This window comes from Spermophilus citellus (genome assembly GCF_964194105.1).
Source record: "Spermophilus citellus genome assembly, chromosome: 19".
NCBI lineage: Eukaryota > Metazoa > Chordata > Mammalia > Rodentia > Sciuridae > Spermophilus > Spermophilus citellus.
Window position 1 is genome coordinate 6,816,663 of NC_138201.1, and position 19,944 is coordinate 6,836,606.

Consider the following 19,944-nt stretch of genomic DNA (forward strand, 5'->3'; position numbering starts at 1 on the left):
TTGATAAAGCATCAGAAATGGCTTTTTTGCTTTGAGAATGAGCATACAGGGCTTTCTTCTATAACCGTGAATAATAGAGAGCATGCAGGAAAAATCTTATAGAACAACATGGTGAACATAGAATTGAAGTATTCTGGCAGTGGAAGGTCTCTTAATTTCTGTATGTACTGATCTGATCGCCCATGGTAGTGCCATCTTCTGTAAATTCAGTAGCCCCGCCACGCCTCTAAAGGCGAAGGAAAGGCAAAAGGGGAGTTTTAAATAGACACATGGCACCACACCCCTCCAACCAGCAGCATTGAAAACCAGACTGGCAACCCGTGTGCGGAATATGAACTGAGGGAAACCCTCTGGAGAGAGAGAGAGGGGAGGGTTTGTTTTTTTTTTTTTTAATTTCTCTCTTGCAGATCAAAGGGGAGCAGCGATCCTACCTCCTCTGACCAGGAGAGGTTGCAAATGACAAGTTTTGGCTTAGGCTCTTTGCTTGGCGTGACAGATAAAAAGTCTTAAGCTTGCAACTCTCCGTGTCCCAAGGGAGTGTGCGAAGGCAGGGAAAAATCAGCGGCGTGGGTGAGGGGTGGCAGAGCAGAACCGAGGAAAAAGAAGAGGGAGAGGCGTGAGCCAGTCTCTGGCAGGAGGGCGTGGACCCCGGTGCAAGCCCGAACAGGTCCAGTCTTCTCGAAACCAGCGCTGACAGCTGGAGGGAAGAGGCGGGATCTCGGCGTGCAGACACCGGTGTGGATCCGCGGAGGGCGGCCGGCTAGAAACTCCCCTGGATCCTCCCCGAGACGCCGGACTCTGCTCCTCCCTCTCCCCACTCCTGGGCAGCTCGGGGAGAAGTTTCCTGGAGGGAAGGTACCGGACCGATCGGGTGTCCGAGGAGACTCAGGTGTGTCCTTTTGCATGGCTCTTGCTAGCCCTGGGGGCTCTCCCACTCCTCGGGAGCCTACTCTGGTCGAGATGGAGGGAGGGTTAAGTAAGGGTTGGCGCCTGGGCGGAGAGGGTCAACCCTTTTTGGAAAAGAAATGGTGATCAATAGAGGGTTGCGTCCTTGCCCCAAACAGAAGCGTTCGCAGGTCCCTCTGCCCTAACCTGGGTAGAGACACCTCCTCTCTCAGCCTGGGAGGTGCCTGAGGCTGGATTTAGACTGGGTTCCTGGAATCCTCCAGCTCCCCCTTACTACCTCTGGTCACGGATAGGTTGACACTCAGTCTTCTTCCACCCCCAGTGTCCACCCCACCCTCTGGAGAGGATTCCGTACCCTCCCGTAGATTCCGCCCTCTCTAGGAGGGGGATCAGTCTTGGCCTCTGTCCCCCTGGCCATCTCTCGGCCGTGACGCTCAGATCTCCACCTGCCCCCCACTCCTTCTCTTGCTCCTATTCTCAGGAGAGGATTCTAGCTAGATACGTATAGGGGTCCATAAATGCCCGCAGCCTGGAATGGGGATCTAGGGATATGGGTTAGGAGGGTGGGTTGAGAAAACCGGGAGGCGCAGGCGCTACACCTCCCCAGACCAATGTGGGGGCGAGAGGGCAGGCCAGGGGGTCTGGTTGCCATGGCTCCCTGGTAGCCGAGCCTGGGGAGCTAGAGATGCCAGTCACGGATGGTCCCTTTTTCCTCTTTGTGCCTCGCTCTCCCTCTCCCTCTTTCTCTCTGAGTGTGCGTGGGGAGGGAGCAGGCAGAAAGTGATTAATTTGGAGAGCAGGGATTGGAGCCTAGAGGCAGGAAACGCCGGCCTCTCCATTCCCACTCTGGCTCTCAGTGATCTGCCCTTGCCCAGCCAGGAGCAGGGCTGAGGAATTCCTGCAAAAACCCGGGGGCAGAGAAGCAGCGGCAGGTACCCAAATCCCCCGGGTGTAGGGTGGGTGGTCTGGCTGTGGGCGGAGAAGGCGGGCAGGTGTGCAGCGGCAGGTGCGTGCTGCGCCGCTGGGCGCCTCTCCGGGGAGCCAGCCGCTGGCTTAGCCCCTGGAGAAGGACGCTGGGGATTCATCTGTGCAGGCGGGAGGGACCCCCAGCCCCCAGAACCCGCAGGTAGCAGCTGGAACCGGCGCGTGCGCTGTGGCGCGCTCCCGCGGAACGCGCGGGGCGGGGGTTGAGCGTGCGTGAGGGGCTGGGCAACCTGTTAAGCACTTGGGCTCACCTAAGGTCCAGTCCCCCGGGCGGACCACGTGGGTTCTCATCCATCTCCCTTCCTCCGCGTGTTTGGGAAGAGCTATTTAACTCTCCTGTACCTCAGTTTCCCCTTCTGAACAATAGGGATGGCCTTGTAGGATCCACATTGGGCTGTTCCAAGACTGGGTAAGAAATCACCCCAGAGGACAGTGCAAACCCGATTGTGATGCACATCACAGACACTCAAAAGTTAGCTGTGGTTCTGAACATCTACTGGTGATACCCATCAAGTTAATTACACATGGCTGGTATATTCTCATTTCTCTGCACCTTCCTTGTAGGCAAAATGCTGTGTTTTTCTCAATTGATATTAATATTTACAGGCCATCCTAACTCTTACAAACCCTTTGGTTTGGTTTTTCAGTTTATTGATTTGACAGAAATTAGAAAGCCATTTGAGGAAACTTTTTGTGACAAGAAAATGAATTTATTCTGCATTGTGTGTGTGTGTGTGTGTGTGTGTGTGTAAGATTCTGTGTTTCCTCTTGGACCTGCTGATATTGTGGTTGGATTTGTGTTAATTTCAGTCTCTTGGTGATGGACTGCCCTGTGGCTTTTATAAATTCAACTGGGTTCTAGAATCTAGTGCATGTATCCTGGATTTCCATGTTGTGGCCTCAAGGCTCTAGTAGATATTCCTGCAGTAATTGGCAGGGTGTGGAGGATGACCATTCTGTGCAGGCTCCTGAATATTGTCATCGAATAAATGGAGACAAATAGTTATTACCAGGCAGGTGTGAATATTGAGTATGGTAGTTCATTAAAGTCTCTTTCAGGGTAGGTTTGTAAGGACTTCAATGCAGAAGCGCAGGACCATGATGATTAATATGTATTTCCCAGGTGGCTCTCTGTTGCATCTAGATGCAGGGACCCTTCCTTTAAATAAAAGCCATCCATGTTCATTGCTACCTCATGCTCACAGAGACGTACCATCTTACCTGGTGACAAACTGTTTGCACATCAGATGGGAACTGATACTACAAATGATATACTTATTACATTTAAGTTTTTAAAAAATGAACTGGTTTTAAATGAATTTTAAAAAAGAGAATATTTGCTTACTAAAAAATAGGCTGGTGGTGTTAGGCTTGAAGCCATTAAGCCAGATAGTTAATTAACCATCACCAAGTAACCTCTGTGAAAGAGACCTCACTTAGAAAAAATATTTACTGGATAGAAAAAATTTACAGTTGCTTCTGAAATCTTTGAAGATTCAAAGATTCAATTTTAGGTCAAATAATTTGTTTTATTTGACCTAAAATTGCTATGTTGAAATAATTTAGCCTGGATCTCTTTTATGCAGAATTAAATAAGGGAAATTTTCAAGACTGATGTACAATTCTAGTAGGGTTTTTTGTGGGGTTTTTTTTGTTTGTTTTTTGAAAGGGGGGGTGTTCTGGAGATTTAACCCAGAGACCCTTTACCACTGACCTACATCCCCAGCCCTTTAAAAAAAAAAAAAAAATATATATATATATATATATATATATTTTTTTTTTTTTTTTTTTTAATTTTGAGACAGGGTCTCACTGAGTTGCTTAGGGCTCTGCTAAGTTGCTGAGGCTGGCCTGGAACTTTCAATCCTCCTGCCTCAGCCTCCGGAGCTGAGGGTATTACAGGCATTTGCCACCACACCCAGCCAATTCTAGTAGTTTTTAACTAGGAGAATTAAGTAATAAAGAAAAGTAATGCCATCAGATTGGAAGGGATGATTGTTAGGAGATAAGGTGAGTTCCTATTCAGATAGTAGAGGATTGCTTCAAGTTTGACTTCGGCTACACGCCCATCTTCACAGTGAATCTGTCATCTTTAAAAGGTACCTTGAGGAATTAGTGTGACAGCTTGTCTGAGATTCATGTGATCATTTACATATTGCTTCCAGGAGCTTTGGCATTAAATGTTCCATTTATTGGAAATTATTTTGCCCTTTGATTTATGACAGCCAACAGTGCAATAAAGTCTAGTATATTTTAGAAACAAAAATTTAGCTTTTCACCATTTTGTATTTTTCTTAAAAAAAACCCAAGCAGTGGTGCACTTGGAAATCTTAAGTGAGGCCAAAGACAAAGGGCAGCATCGGACAAACAGGACTTAGAGGAAGGTGTTGAGCTGTGAATTTGGGGAGCTAATTAGCATACAGAGGTATAATAAAGAGGATCAACTTCTCTCTACACCAAGGTTGTTCTCAGTGATGAACTGTATTATCTGATTCAATCAGTGTTCATTGTTTTCTTTTTTTCAGAGCAAGTCTGAGAATACTATATTTTCAATTATGAACATTTTGATTACAGCTTCATTCTAACTAATTCACTCTGAACAGAACGCAATTATCATGGTGATTTACATACAATATGCTTAGTTAACACAGCTAATGAGTGAAAGCATGTTATTCTTTCTATTCATTTCTGGAAAAATATTGTGCTAAGCATTCTTTGAAAGAAAAGATTACAAAATTTAGCAGCGTTTTATGTCTACCTACAAGTAGGTTTGGCATTGGGCCATTTTTCTCTATTATTAAAGTGAAATCTCTCACATTTTGGTGATCACCTGTCTTTCTCTCCTCCCCCTTGGGAGGGATGGGAAACAATTCTCAATTTAATTAGATATGGTGCTTTTTCCTTTCTGTATGTCTTTATTGGAGGAAGGATTCTGTTATTTCCTAATTTTGGAGGATGGTTAACACCTTAAACATTACTAATTACTGCAGTTTATTTTATGTGTGTTGCAATAGTGCAGTTAGTTAATTATAGCCTTCTCATTAGCACCATGTAGAGAATAATGAATTAACACATTCCTTTGATCCAAGGGACATCTAAGTTTATCTTCTGAGAATAAAAGTGTTATTGTGTTACCGAAAGTCGCTATAATTTTCCCAAGAAACAACTTGGTTGGAATTCTCCAGCACTGGTTTGGGAAGCCTGATGAATGAGGGAGATTGATCACAAACAAGAGAGTAGAGCACCGGTTGCCAGGCAACCCAACATTATTCTGCAATTTCTTCTGGTGTATTTATCCAGTAAACTAGAAAATTCTGTTTTGTTAACGAATGTTTTTAGTCAGTGCACAAATAGACCATAACTAATTGAGATTTTATGTATTGTGGATTAAAAAATGAGCCTTCTTACCTTCCCATTGTGTTTAGATAATAAAAATACAAAGAGGCATATTCTGTATTCATTTTGAAAAATTTTCTGTAAACAGTGTCAATTCTGTTTTCATGTAATCCATTCCTGCCCCCGAGAATACAACTTGGGTATCTCTTTGAGAGTCTATTAGGAGCGTTTGCCTGTGTTTATAAAAATAATTTCAGTAAGAATCAAAACTAGAATTTGAGAGGAGATGGGTTCAAACTCATAGTTTGCCACACTTTGGTAAATTCGGGGTGCACGTGAATATTCAGTTCAAATGATGTTGCCAGATAATGACAGCAATAATAATCACTGAGTTTGGTAAATGTATATGTGTATGCTCTGTGCTTTGAGCAGAGTGTCTTCTCCTGGTGGTCTTACCACATTATCCCTAGTGATGTTCGGGTGTGTATTATTTGCTCTGTCAGTGCAGAAGTAGACATTCCCCAGAGCTCTGGTGCCCATCTCTGACTTAACTCCAGGGACAGCAGTCAGACCATTTTCCTGTACAGTCTATGAATTTTAGTGTGCAACACAATTTTGTTCTCAGATCATAAACTCTCGGAGGGCACACATTGTTCTATTTTATGGGTCTCATAAACCCTTACAGTGTCTGGCACAGTGGGAAGCCACTGGGATGGTGGTTAACTGCACTGGCCATATAGTTAGGCTTCCAAGACTCAGTACCCATGTGTGTGGACTTGTAGATATGTGGCCATGACTGTCATGTTGACCTCAGACTGATTTCTTTCATGGAAACAGGAATAGCATCCCTACCTAGCTCATGTGTTGTTCTCATGAGCATTGTATGGGGCAATCTGTGCAGACAGCTTAGTAGCACTTACTAAGTGCTCAGTAAATTCTGGATTTTTAGTATAATAGCAATTATCCTTTCCTACCCTCCCAGTGCATGAAGGATGCTTGTGTATCACTATGTGTGCATAAATAAATATGAGTTGTGATCAACCCTACCACCAAATGGAATACTGTTGCTTCCTGCTAATGTGCATAGATGAATACTGATTGTTTCACATGTCATAAAGATTGTGTGAGCAGGAATTCTGGAGCTTGTCTGAAACTTAATTCACCTAGAGAGCTTTAGCAACCCAGGCCAGTTCATTTACAGGCATCTGGACTTTTAAAGCTTTTATTGCAACTTTTACCATCCAGCCAAGAAGGACAAGACCTGCTTCCTATTTGGGTGTCTCTTCCAAGAGATCCTGTGGGCCTAAGGCATTAACTCATGGTTACCTGGAATATGGCTGGAAAAGAAAAGTATAGGAAAACCTCTGAGGTTCTCAACTTTTTTTTTTTTTTTTTGGCTTAAGTAGTACTTTATTCTCTGATGATCTCAAAAGTTCTTTCATTTCCTGTGTATAGTTTCATTTTTCCAACCAGACATCTCTGTGAAGATGGTAGGAAAAAAAGACATTGAACTAATTTTGCAGATGTGTAATGTGTAAGCCATGTTGAAATTGAATAATTTCCCTAGATTCATTTTAGAACAGGCCCAGCTACCCACATTCCTATAACATTGGACTCATGAATGTTTCTGTTTTACCCAGAGATTTCCAATAAGGGAAGGAGAGTTGGGTTGTTTTGGAGTTCATTGTGTAAGCAAAAGGTGCATAGGTGAGAATTTCAATGTCTTTGTTTTTGTTATATTGGTGTAGGGTAAAGAAATACCTTTTTTTTCTTTCTTTTTCTTTTTCCTGAAGGAAAGGAACTGTGATCCAAACCAATGTCCCTTGGACTGAGCTCAAATTGATTATATACTTGGTCAATGCAAAGAATGTCTGAGAAAAAATTTTAGCCAATGTGTAAAAAACAGGAGATCCAGATAAGTCACATTTCCGTCTTATCTTGAAATGCGTAAAGTTTTTCAACCTGAGCCCCCAAACGTCTGCAGCTCCATCTGAGAGTGTCCAGGTGGAGTGAGCCATTGGTCAGAAGTGAGTGGCATGTCCCTTTGGTGGCCTGGAAGAACTCACAATGTGCATTCTCTCTGGGTCAAACCTTGCCTTCGGGTGCCTTCTCTTTCATCCTTACTGCTGCTGGGGTCAGTTTTAGGGAGTTTTAAGAGGGGGGCCACTTCTTTTTGAGCAAGGCAAACCAACATGGATTGCGAAGACAGCCCTGGAGCCTCTTCCCTGCCCTTCATCCTGTGGGACAGTGGGAGGTGGAGGTGAGAGCTGCTGCTCTGGGGAAGGGTTGCCAGGCAGGTCCTGTGGCTTTTGAAAGAGGAGCAGTGCTCCTGCCTGATCACCGGACAAAGCCACCTTCCTGCCCCAGGACGGCTGCTTCTCCTTCAGGATGGCTTAAACAGCCTGTCAGTGGGCGAGGGAATGTGGCTTCAGTGGTTTGCAAGGTCAGTTCTCCCTGAGCCCAGCAGCGTGGAATCTGGAAGTTTCAGGAAGCAGACCCTGCACACCACAAAGGCTTCCAATATGGAATTGAAATAAGGAAGGGGAGAGCTCAAGTTACCCAAAAACAAGCAAAAGTGAGAGTCACTATGTTTTCATTCAGGGTCTTCTTGACCCCTCTTTCCTTTGTCCTTCCTTCCTATTTCCCTTTGGTTGCCTCCCCCGAGTGGGTATGCTCATGAACAGAGGTGGGTTTTCGCTGTAGCCCCCCCAATTTTCAAAGCAGATTGCCCATCCCTTTGCTGTAGCTCTGCGTTCCAAGATGAGAGGCAATTCACCAGAGAAGCCTGGAAAAAGGCAGCTTCTATGGTAACAGGTTTGCATTTGGAGCAGACATTGCAGGTGTCTTGCCTGGGAAGGGAACTCTCAGATGACAGCCTGGCAGGGGAATGTCACAGTGACCTGTGTATTTGGATCTCTGGAGGGGGTAGGGGAGGATTCCTCTTCTTTAACATATTTGTGCAAGTGAAAAGGATGAGAAAATAGGTCAGGGAAGCCCTTTTAGAATACTGAAGTGAGGAATGTGTGCCCCCACATAATAGGACAGGAGTGGCAGTTTCCCATGATCTGATGCTATTAGGGTTGATTGTGAATACAGTTTGTCACTGTGTGGAAGACCTTTGCTGTAGAATGTAAAGAGATATCACCTCATTGTAGGATGTCTTACATATCGATGCATTCAAAAGAAATAAATCATTTCATGTGAAAAAAAAAGGTTTGGGAGAAGATAAATATTTTTGAAGACTCTAACACTGGAGACTGCATTTCTATTACCCATGGATATTTCTTTTATTTTTAGTTAATTAAAAAAAAAAAGAAATGACAGCAGAATGCATCACAATTCTTATTACACATGCGCAGCACAATCTTTCATATCTCTGGTTGTATATAAAGTATGTTGACGCCAATTCGTGTCTTCATACGTGTACTTTGGATGATGATGTCCATCACATTCCACCATATTTCTGATGAAACCCAGAGTATCGCTTAGCATGATTCAAGCGCTTGATGCTTTCCAGAGAACTGCCTCACATCATCCCAATTGACTTTTAAAGCAGTGTGGTGAGCGAAAGCCTTGCTAGCCCATTTTATAGATGGAGAAACTGACCCAAGGTCAGACCCCTGGCCACGTAGTAGTGAGGAGCAGAATTACTGCTCAGGTATCTGACAGTGAATCTTTTTTTTTTTTTTTTTTTTTTTTTTTTTGCTGTTTTTCAAAGAAAATCCAGAGTTACTCTGTATCAAACCAAGGGCTGTGATGAGTCTAGGGAATATTGAGAATGTCAGCAGTCATTTTTCTGCTTTTTAACAAAGCGTCTTTATTGCTATGACACTCTTTATTTATTTGTTTGTTTGTTTGTTTTGGTGCGTATGGGTTCTGTGAGACATTGAAAAGGACCAGTCCTTCAGGTTTTCATTAAATAACTACGTTGGGTTAGTGATGGGACTAACACTGTGAAGGTGGATGTTTTCAAAAGCCACCGTTTCTAATTTTTCAAGTGTGACCAGCTGCTTTGCAATCTCCATATCAGCGACTGGGAGAAGGTACCCTCATCATCATGTCCATTTTAAGCTGGGAGGTGCCCATGTTCAAGGGCCCTTGTCCAGGCTTACACAGCATGGCTTGTGAGTGACAGAGGTGGGGCTCAGGCTCAGAACCAGTCCCAGTCCTGGCTATCACTGCCACTCTGAGCCAGCTTTGAGTCGGTCATACTCTTTCAACATCCTTTCTCCTCTCTCTTGGGTGTTCATTACTTTCTTTCTAATTTTTTATTCTTTTTAGTCATACATGACAGTAGAATGTATTTTGGCATAACAGGCATATATGAAGTGTAGCTTCCCATTGTCAGTCTTTCTTCCGGTACCGGGGATTGAACTCAGGGGCACCTGACCACTGAGCCATATCCCCAGCCCTATTCAATCTTTTATTTAAAGACAGGGTCTCCCTGAGTTGCTTAGTGCCTTGCTAAGTTGCTGAGGCTGGCTTTGAACTCACGATCCTCCTGCCTCAGCCTCCGGAGCCACTGGGATCCCAGGCATTCGCCATGGTACCTGGATAACTTCCCATTCTTGATCTGGAGTTGCACTGGTTGTGTGTTCATATATGCACATAGGAAAGTTATATCTGATCCATTCTACTTTCTTTCCTATTTCCTTCCTCCCTTTCTTCCCTTCATTCCCCTTTGTCTAATCCAATGAACATCCATTCTTATCCCCCTGCCTTGCCTCTGCCTTATTGTGTGTAAGCTTCTGCTTGTTAGAGAGGACATTTGGCCTTTTTTAGGACTGGCTCATTTCACTTAACATGGTAGTCTGCAATTCCATCCATTTACCACCAAATGCCCTAATTTCTTTCTGTCTATGCCATTGTGTATATTTACCACATTTTCTGTATCCATTCATCTGTCGAGGGCCACATAGGCTGGTACCACAGTTTAGCTATTGTGAATTGAGCTGCTACAAACTTTGATGTGGCTGTGTCACTGTAGTATGCTTTTTTTTTTTTTTTTAAAGTTTTGGGGTATAAACAGAGGAGTGGGATAACTGGGTCAAAGGGTAGTTCCATTCCAAGTTTTCTGAGGAATCTCTATTCTGCTTTCCAGAGTGCTTGCATCAATTTGCTGTCCCACCAGCAATATATGAATGTACCCCCACCCCTCATCCTCACCAACATTTATTGTTACTTGTATTCTTGATAATTGCTATTCTGACTGGAGTGAGATGAAATATCAGTGTAGTTTTAATTTGAATTTTTCTAATTGCTAGAGATGTTGAACATTTCCTCATATATTTGTTGACCAATCATATTTCTTCTTCGGTGAAGTGTCTGTTTAGTTCCTTTGTTGGGCATTTGTTTTTGAAATGTGCAATGCCTATCAATGTTCCAACTACCATCTTCTCCATGGGCTAGCTCTCTTGCCTGTAGTCCATGCACACTTAGCTGTTCTGTGTGCACTTATCCTAGGTAAACATGAGGAAAGTAGATATCAGGGAGTCCTTTGAAGGCATTGCATGATACTTTAATTCTATCCTAGGAATTGTGACATTTGAAATGAGGTTTTAATGTCTTCAAAGTGATGGATTAATAGCCAAGTGTCTCTCATGTGGGAGACACATTGGCAGAGGGGGACATTTGTGTCCTCCCAGAAATCTTGTCATCTGAGCATCTGTTGCTCTGAATGTTCTTATTCCAGGCCCTGGGCACCAGTATATGTAAAAATCAACCTTTTTCTTCTCCGGAGCTTTTTGCTTGACATCATTACCATTCCTTTTTTCTTGGCAGAAATGTTTCTGATACTCTATAATATCAATATGCATAGAGTCCCCTCACATCTGCAATTTATATGTAACCAACTGAATTACATGGTTGGCATTTCTACAAAAAGGGAGTATCTGCTACTCTGGGTGAACACAGAAATAGTTGGTGATGGCAGATGCCATATCCCAAGGCTGCTCTTCTTGAAAATGACAGGACCATGATGATGACCCTTTCTTTATCATGAGGCTTAAGAGGAAGTACAATTCTTTTCCAGGTATGGTCAATGTATTTGGGAGTTTTGAGTGGATTTTGATTTTTTTTAGCCTGTAAACAAATATTAATGTATTGTTAAATATGCATAATATAAAAAGCATTCCCAACCTCTGAGTGACTCCAAAAGGCTCTTTTTTGTATCATATACAGCGACATGTTTGCTTCCTTCTTGGACGAGATAGGAGATGCCATTTTCTTGGATTGTATTTGGGGGAGTTTGAGGATAGGGCTTTTGTTTGATCTCTATCTGCTTTTCTGGAGTAGAGAGCTCTTGGCTTCACAAATGCACATATATTTTTTTTTGTGTGTGTGTGTGTTGTGAAGGACTTTCTAAACTTGTTCTGTAAGTGCTTCTGGAGACAATAGAGAATTCATTCATTAGATGAAAATCCCTAAAAGATGTAAAGAATATTGAACGCATTGCCCAGTGGTATGAATCTGAAGCATTGACCACAAGAATAGTCAAACAGATGCATGAAAATAATAATTTTAGCATGTACAGCCTGCAGCTGCAAGGATAATGGACTATTTGGAGTTATTTGTTATTGTTCACTGATAAAAGACATACTATTTTCAGTAAAGATCTGAGCTAATGGATAAAAATAGAAAGCCCAAATAAAAGCATTTAAATTTGACCTTGATTCCATTTCACTCTGTGACACACCCCCTGGAAATTCTCAGGGGAGCTGGATTTCAGAGGGTCTCCACTGTCTTGTCTTTTCTATGCATACCAGTTTCTGCATGTAATTGATTTGGTCTGAATAGATTTTGAGCCCAATTGATTTGCTTGGAGTGATATGAAGGGACCAGCCCTGAGCAGTTTAGGTGTAACTTGTGTGTGCTTCTGGGAGCACAAATTCAAATAAATTGGGTTTGACCTTAACCACTGTCCCCACAAAAAGAGAGCTGGCTCTCATCAGAGTGAGTGCCCATTTATTTTTGTACAAAAATTGATATGAGTTGTTTAAATTGGAAATTGACCCCTGAACACAAAACCTGCTGGAAAACAAAACAAAACAAAACAAAAAAAAACTCCCTCCTATTTTCCTGTTTCTCTGGCTGTAAACCGAGGATGGGAACATTGGTGGTAACGGCCTTACCGGTGGCAACGGCAGGATTAATGAGCTAATATTTGTAAAGTGCTCTGAAGATAAAGGTGCCAGCTATTATTATTACTAATAAACCATTTTTCTCCAGTGTAATTTTGGACAGCAGCCATTAAAAGCCCATTACTGTATTTAACAGTAAAACAATCTGCGACAGCCTAGTATTTACTGCCTCAATTAAGCATGCACTTCACTTCCGTGGTCTCTCCAAAAATCAGAGCTGGTGAGGACAGGCAGAAAGGTGGGTGGCATCCCTTCCAAGTGCATTTAGAGTGTGAGCTGGGTCTCTTGATTGTCTCTGAAGGGGGGTAGGTGCTATCTGCAAGGGGAGACTAGTTTGGCTGTACTTCGGATTCTGTGGTTTCTGAATGGAATGGTCTACTAGCTTTATTCAACCAGGTTTCATTACAGTGTATAATCTTCGAAGGTGGCATTGCATTATCTTTCTGGTTGTTTGATGGTGGAAGCAGGAATGAAATGGATTCATTTGGGTGGTTGTATATGGATTTGTTCTTGGGTAAGCAATGGATGTATGCCATTCACTACTTGTAAAACCAGAGTAGAAAAGTGAAATAATAATATATCTAACTCCAGTCTACCAAAATATTAAAGAAATTAAAATTGGAGGCTTGAATTACATAGACCGATTTGTTATTAGCAAATTATAGTAATTAACATATAGTGTCAATCCCTTCGATGTTAATTTATTTCGATCCAGGTAGACGCCCTCAAATACAGGATGATATGGGGTCGTGTGAATATTTCACACATGTTGCCAAAATAATGTTCGTGTTTCTGGGAAGCTTTTTGCTGCAGCAGATAAATATAGAAAAGATGAGATAAATCAGTAACAACAGTAATGACTGGTCTCCAGGTTAAATCGCCAGCCAGCATCTAGAATTTGAAGCAAAGAGGCCTCGTTGCCACCTGGATCTCTGCACAAATTCACTGAAGCACAAGCATTTCATTTCTGGAAACATCTTGCTCGGTCAGTCCCTGCTTAATCTTCACTTAGAAACATGCTCACAAACACAATTGTCTTTTATTTTCCTGGAGGACAGAGCTGGAGGTGAGAGCCGAGGAGAGGACTTATTCTTTCACAGGCTAAAGAAGTCACCGCCAACGTGTTCTCATCAGAGAAGAGGGATTAAAAAGACAAGGAAAAGACAACTCAGAAATTGGAAAGACTGTATGAGTGGCCCCAAAACACGTACAAATGATAAAATTGTTTGAAATAAAAGAAAATTTGGCATACCACTAGATATTCCAGGAGTAGAGATCATTTATCTAAAAATTGTGTGGAAAACCCACTTGCCTAGGGATCCAGTGGTTGAACTAGGTTAGATGCAAATCACCAACAAAGCACTAAACCTTATGAGGGTCTGTAAACAAGTCAGGATGGCGCCTGGCATTTTGCCAGAGGGAGTGGTTTGTGAAGTAAGGCCAGCGAGCCATTAAGTGTGGAGATTCCTGATGGGTTGACTGCTGTATCTAGTTTATGTTAATGAAGATAAGCTATGTGGAATGTGTATATACCCCTCCTGTCCTACAATAAACGGCTCCCACTCCTGCTGTATCAAGGTACGCAAGTTGCTCAGTTATTTTGCTGCAGCCGGACTGCGGCAGAACCTTTCTAAGATTTTAGAATCAACACATTAATAACTAACCAAGGCAGGTGCTGTCATATACAATAGAGTTTTTGGACTGCCCAGTGGAGGTATCCCAGAAGGAGGACTTTTTATTACTGTCACTTGGGGCTCTGTCAATACTGCACCCATGTGTTAACTTTCAAAGGTGAGCTCAGGCTATCTTCATCATTCGTTTCATTGAATTTTGTTTGGGGAATTCACCAGATGGCTTAAAACCATCCATAGGTCCAATAGATACATATTTTGCATGTGTGATCCTTGGGGTTATCGGTAAGGAATTAAACCAGCTTCTTGTTACTGTGAAGAAAAAATACCTGAAAACTTATGTGTAGCTAAGAGGGCAAATGATAAGAAATCGTTCTGAAATGTGACCTTGTGACAGTTTATGTAAAATGCAAAGGGATATGGTTCCATTTATCTATGGATACATCCACAAACTAACCCATGGGCTCAACAGTTGTTCCAGACAACACTGCTTTGTGGAATCTGATGACTCTGTGGATCAGGAGTTCAGACAGGGCTCAACTGGGTGACTTCTTTTGTCCCACCTGATAAGAGTGAGAGTCCTAGGGTTTGATCAGAGGATGGCTGGTGGCCCCAAGCTGGCTTCACCTCTGGCACTGTGGGACCAAAGGCAGAGCCCTGAGGGATCCTTCTTTCCAAGTAACCTAAGGTTCTCACTGGTCTTCCTGGTGAGGTTGCTGAACTCTTTGCTTGATGACTCTTGACCCTAAGAATCAAACATGGAAGTTTGACTGTCGTCTTAAAGCCTAGTCCTGGGGAAGCTCACATGAAAGGGGGGCACTCAGCTGTCACCCTGCTGGAGGACTCGTGTAGAAAGACAAGGAATATATGTGACCCTAAAATGCCATGCGACAGTGAATTTAATTCTGTATCGATAAATCTATAGATTGCTTTGGAATGAAAGCGACCACCTGTGAACATCATTGAATGAGGTATCTGTAACAGCTAGCTATTTAAGCAAGGTAGCCTCAGTCCTGCTCAGGAGTTTCCATGGTGTTAATACAACTAATACAACTAATAGGTATAACAGCAGAGCTGGAACCCAGGTTATCTGATTTTTAAATTTTTTTGTCAGAGTTTTTTAATTTTACTATTTTTGTCTTTTTTGTTTTTTATTTATATATGACAGCAGAATGAACTACAATTCTTATTACATATATAGAGCACAATTTTTTCATATCTCTGGTTATATACAAAGTATATTCACACCAATTCGTTTCCTCAAACCTGTACTTTGGATAATAATGATCATCACATTCCACCATCATTTATAACCCCAAGCCCCCACTTCCCCTCCAACCCCTCTGTCTTATCTAGAGTTTGTCTATTCCTCCCATGCTCCCTTTCCCTACCCCACTATGAGTCAGCCTCCTTATATCAGAAAAAACATTCAGCATTTTTTTTGGCGGGGGGGGGGATTGGCTAACTTCACTTAGCACTATCTTCTCTAACTCCATCCATTTACCTGCAAATGCCATGATTTTATTCTCTTTTATTGCTGAGTAATATTCCATTGTGTAGATATGCCACTTTTTTTTTTATCCATTCATCCACTGAAGGGCATCTAGGTTGGTTCCACAGTTTAGTTATTGTGAATTGTGCTATGTCAGAAGTTATTTTAATGATAAATCTTCCAGCACCTGATAGAAGGTTGCCTTATTCAGGAAATGCAACTTTTCTGAACAGGTTTCATTTTTAGATGATATAGTCTCAAGTCCAATAAATGTTAAATTCTGCTTTCTTCAATTTCAGAAAAAAAAGAAATGCAAGAAATGGCAGAGGTGGGTGGCAAGAATGACCTGTGAAGGGCGTGGGGTAGGAAGTGGAGTGGAAATAAAGCCAGAGACTTTCCACTGAACAGAATGGGCGGGGCTTGTAATGGCTAATTTGAATTGTCAACTTGATTGCATTAAGAGATACCCAGGATGAAGAGGCTTCTGGGTGCATCAGTGAGGGTGTGTCTAGGAATGATTGGCATGTGGGATAGCCAACTGGAACGAAGACCCTCCCTAAGTATGGGCAGCACCATCCAATCCATGGGAGGTTTGGATGGAATAAAAATTGAAAGAATAAGGAAGCAGCACCAGATGCAGGCTGCATTCTTCTTGAAGGGGTTCTTGATTGCTGCTGCAATCCCCTGAGGATATCAGACTCTCACTTCTTCACTCTTCCAAAGTGGACTCTGCCAGTGATTCTCCAGAAGCCTTTGGTCTTGGGCTAGGGTAGCACGACTGACCCCTCTTGTTCTGGAGCTTCAGCCTCTTGGACCACGCAGCTGCTGGTTCCTCCAGCTCTGCAGCCTGCAGACGGCCACTGGGGACTCTCCAGCTTCTAGTTGCCTAATAAGTCCCCTTCTCATAATTATACCTCCTGTTGATTCTGTCCCTCTAGAGGACCCTGTCTAACACAGGGCTCCTGGATTAGAAGCAACCTCGATTTTTCCATAGTTTTCCTTTGATAAAAAGGAGAGTGTATTTTTACTCTAGCAGACATTGCCTTTTGTGTGGTCTGGCTTTTAGCAATTTGCCAATGTCTGTCCTCTCTGTCCCTTCGTGACTTTTAAAGCGCCACAAAACCTACTTCAGCTTTCTCCTCGAACACACTGAGATTCATTTCTTCACCCACCATTCTGGAAAATTCCTTCTTCAGTCTTCAAATCACGGCACCATGGCAACCCTCACCGGATTTCTGCTTTTTATAGCCTGTCTTCTCCACCAAGGCCTGAATGTCACTGTTACAATCCCCTTTCTCGCTTGTCACTTTGGCCGGGATGTCACTGATTTCCTCAGAGTCTCTGCCTAGCTCTCTGTGGCTCTGCAGGCCAAGTCGCTGTCACGCTTGGCTTCCACATTCAGCGGGACTCGCACTTCATTATTCTCCTCTCTGCCCCCTGGACCCTTAGAGACTGTCTGTTACCCAGCCCCCTGCTTCTGTCCTCTCATGCAGATTTCCTGCCGTCCTTTCTCCCCAAATTGCAAGAATCTGTAGTCCTCTAGGCCTGCATTCTCCTCTATTCTGCGTCTTTGCCACCGGTGCCAACTCTTGGCGCCACCTGCTATCATTCACTTGGATTTTTAACTGGCTTGTTAAGCAGAAAACTCATTGACTTAAAATGGAAGCTTCATCTTATTACTGTAAATGGAGCAGCAGTGTCAGAGGTAAAGGATGGAAAGGTATTGTAAACATTCAGATGGTAAAAGGGGTCCGGGGTCATTAACTTCTAGCTAGAAACACTTGCCTGCTGTAGATGTGAGCCCTGAGTCCTACTCTGTCTTTACAAAGTGGGGACGTTAGTAGAATTGAAGTGCTGGTATTGATGTATTGGCATCTGCCTGAGAATTTCAGTATAATCTCACCAGAGGATGGAAAGAGATTTCACAGGGAATGCCAGTCACCTGGTTCACCTGCGTCCTGCCCAGAGCCCATCCTGAGGTCATTTCAGGGCAGCTGGTCCTGCTCACAGAGATGCGACCTGGAAGGAGGGCAAACCACTTCCAAGAAAAATTGATCAAGCCGGGTGCAGTGGCACATGCATGTAATCCCAGCAGCTCAGGAGGCTGAGGCAGGAGGATTTCAAGTTCAAAGCCAGCCTTAGTAAATTATTGAGGTCCTAAGCAACTCAGTGAGACCCAGCCTCTAAATAGAATATAAGAAAATATGGGCTGGGGATGTGGCTCAGTGATTAAGCACCCCTGGGTTCAATCCCTGGTACCAAAAAAGAAGAAAGAAAGAAAAATTTACCACTCCCCTCTGCACCCCATTTTCCTGCCTTTACCTCTCTATATTGAATCATTAAATGAAAACCTGTGATGTTCCTGCTATATGAAAATCACTGCACTGAGTAGATGAACTTCAAGGGGAGTTGAACTCAGTTGGCCTGAAGATACTAAAAGTCAGTGCTTAATATATGTTCAGGAAAATATCACCAGTATGAACATTTATGCATTTTTTCTGGGTTCAGCACCCCAAATGTTATGCATCTACAGCATAATGAAAGAGCTGGGAAATAAACTCTGGTATAACCCAAAACAGAGGGTGACAATTGCCGTAGGGAGGTCTAGCTGAAGTGGTGGTCGGACTAGAGAAGGGTTCTGTCTGTCAAAGAGGAGTCCACTTTTAAAAGTGATGAGGGGCAAAGGAAGAGGAATTCCATGGTGATGACCCTCTCCCTGAAGCAGAAGAAAGGTCCAAGCCCTATTTAGTGAACACTTAATTTTCAGCAGTATTTATCACAGTGTGATCTGGTGCTGAGAAAACCTGATGTGATGAAATGTGGTTTAAAGATCATTCAATCAAGAGCCTCTTCCCCCCCCCCCCGTCTCTCTCTGTCTCTCTCTGTCTCTCTCTCTCTCTTTTGTGCCAGGGATTGAACTCAGGGGCACTCAACCACTGAGCCACCTCCCCAGCCCTATTTTGTATTTTATTTTTAGAGACAGGGTCTCACTGAGTTGTTTAGTGCCTTGCTTTTGCTGAGGCTGGCTTTGAACTTGTGATGGTCCTGCCTCAGACTTCTGAGTCACTGGGATGACAGGTGTGCACCCCCAAGCCCAGTTAAAGCCCTCTCTCTCATTGAGAGTCAGGGTGGAGAAAGCAGGATGTAGGTGGGAGAAGGTGGGAGATGGGTCCCTTCAGGGCATCTGTCTGAGGGTCTTCCTCATACTTGCTTGGTTGGTGGAGGAGAGGTTGGGGTGTCTACCTCTACACATCTTAGAGATGTTTGGCTCCCATGATGACTTAGATGCTTCCCAATTCTAAGATGACCAAAGAGTCAGCTGCTCATGGCACAAAATGCAGCACCTGCTTTATTTTTTTTTAGATGGGTTAAGTTCACCTCTGCATTAGGAGGTCCAGCTAACTCTATGCTATCTAGTTTCCTCTGGGGCCTGGTTCTCAGAGCTGGAAAAGGCGATTTCTGTGGTTATTCTTCATATGTATTTTACATGTGCAATGCAAGATAATAATAATACCAAGGACCTCAGATATTAGGGTCTGGGTATGCAATGTCAAGGTTCACTAACTCTCCTTTATATCTGTACCCTCTTTCTACCTTTTTCAAGTGAAATTATTCTGCACCATTTTCTGAGAGGTTTGGATGGTATTGCTACGTTATTATTTCCTTATTGATATTGGAATCGTTTTCTAATGGTTAATAATTTGGGAATTAATTAGTAATGAGCTAGAGTATTTTTAGACATTGCATTTTAATACAATTTAAAACTATAAGCCATTGGCTTCTTTTAAACAGTTACAAACATGAATATCAGCGTCGATTAGGAATGGGTTTCTTAACTTGGGACAGCTCGTTAAATGACATATCCCTTTGTAAGAGTGCTGTCGCTTTCTCATTTATACCTAGAAATACAGAAAATGTAACTTATTCAAAGTTTACAAGAAGAAGTACTTGTGTTATTGGAGTTTTAAAAGTAGTAGCCACAGGGATGTGAAATATTCTAACTACACCTATTGGATTGACTTCTTGCAAAGATTAATTATGTGCAGCTAATAAGAAAACAGTAACAGGGCGGAATTTAGAAACTAAAAAAAATGAGAATTTAAACACATAGTGCAGGAATGTTCATGCACACACATATAGCTGCCTTTTTGTTGTTGTTGTTGTTGAAAATCCACATTAGAGCACTTGTGTCGAATTATGGCTCTTAGGCCATGCTTTATGATAAGGCCTTCATTAACAAAGTGAAAATCTCTTAAAATTGTCATGGATTTGCTGTATGTTTATTAGTATCCCAAGTGACATCTCTTTCTTGACCACATGCTAGGTGATTAATTATACAATGATTCTGTGCATTAAGGCACCTCTCTCAAAAGCTTTTCAGCTTTTGAACAAAGGGACGTTGCTGTCTCTTAAAGGATTCAAGGATGACATTGACTTCTGAGTTTGCCATTTTATG

General features: G+C 42.8%; 1 protein-coding gene across 1 annotated transcript in view; it reads left to right on the plus strand.

Annotated features, from left to right (window-relative positions):
- The first annotated feature begins 472 nt into the window (after positions 1 to 472).
- Positions 473 to 19,944, plus strand: part of CHL1 (cell adhesion molecule L1 like) — a 198,437-nt gene continuing 178,965 nt past the window's right edge. The window contains exon 1 of the mRNA XM_081276343.1: positions 473 to 889. The gene's annotated coding sequence lies outside the window, so the exon portion shown is untranslated. The remainder of the gene's footprint in view (positions 890 to 19,944) is intronic.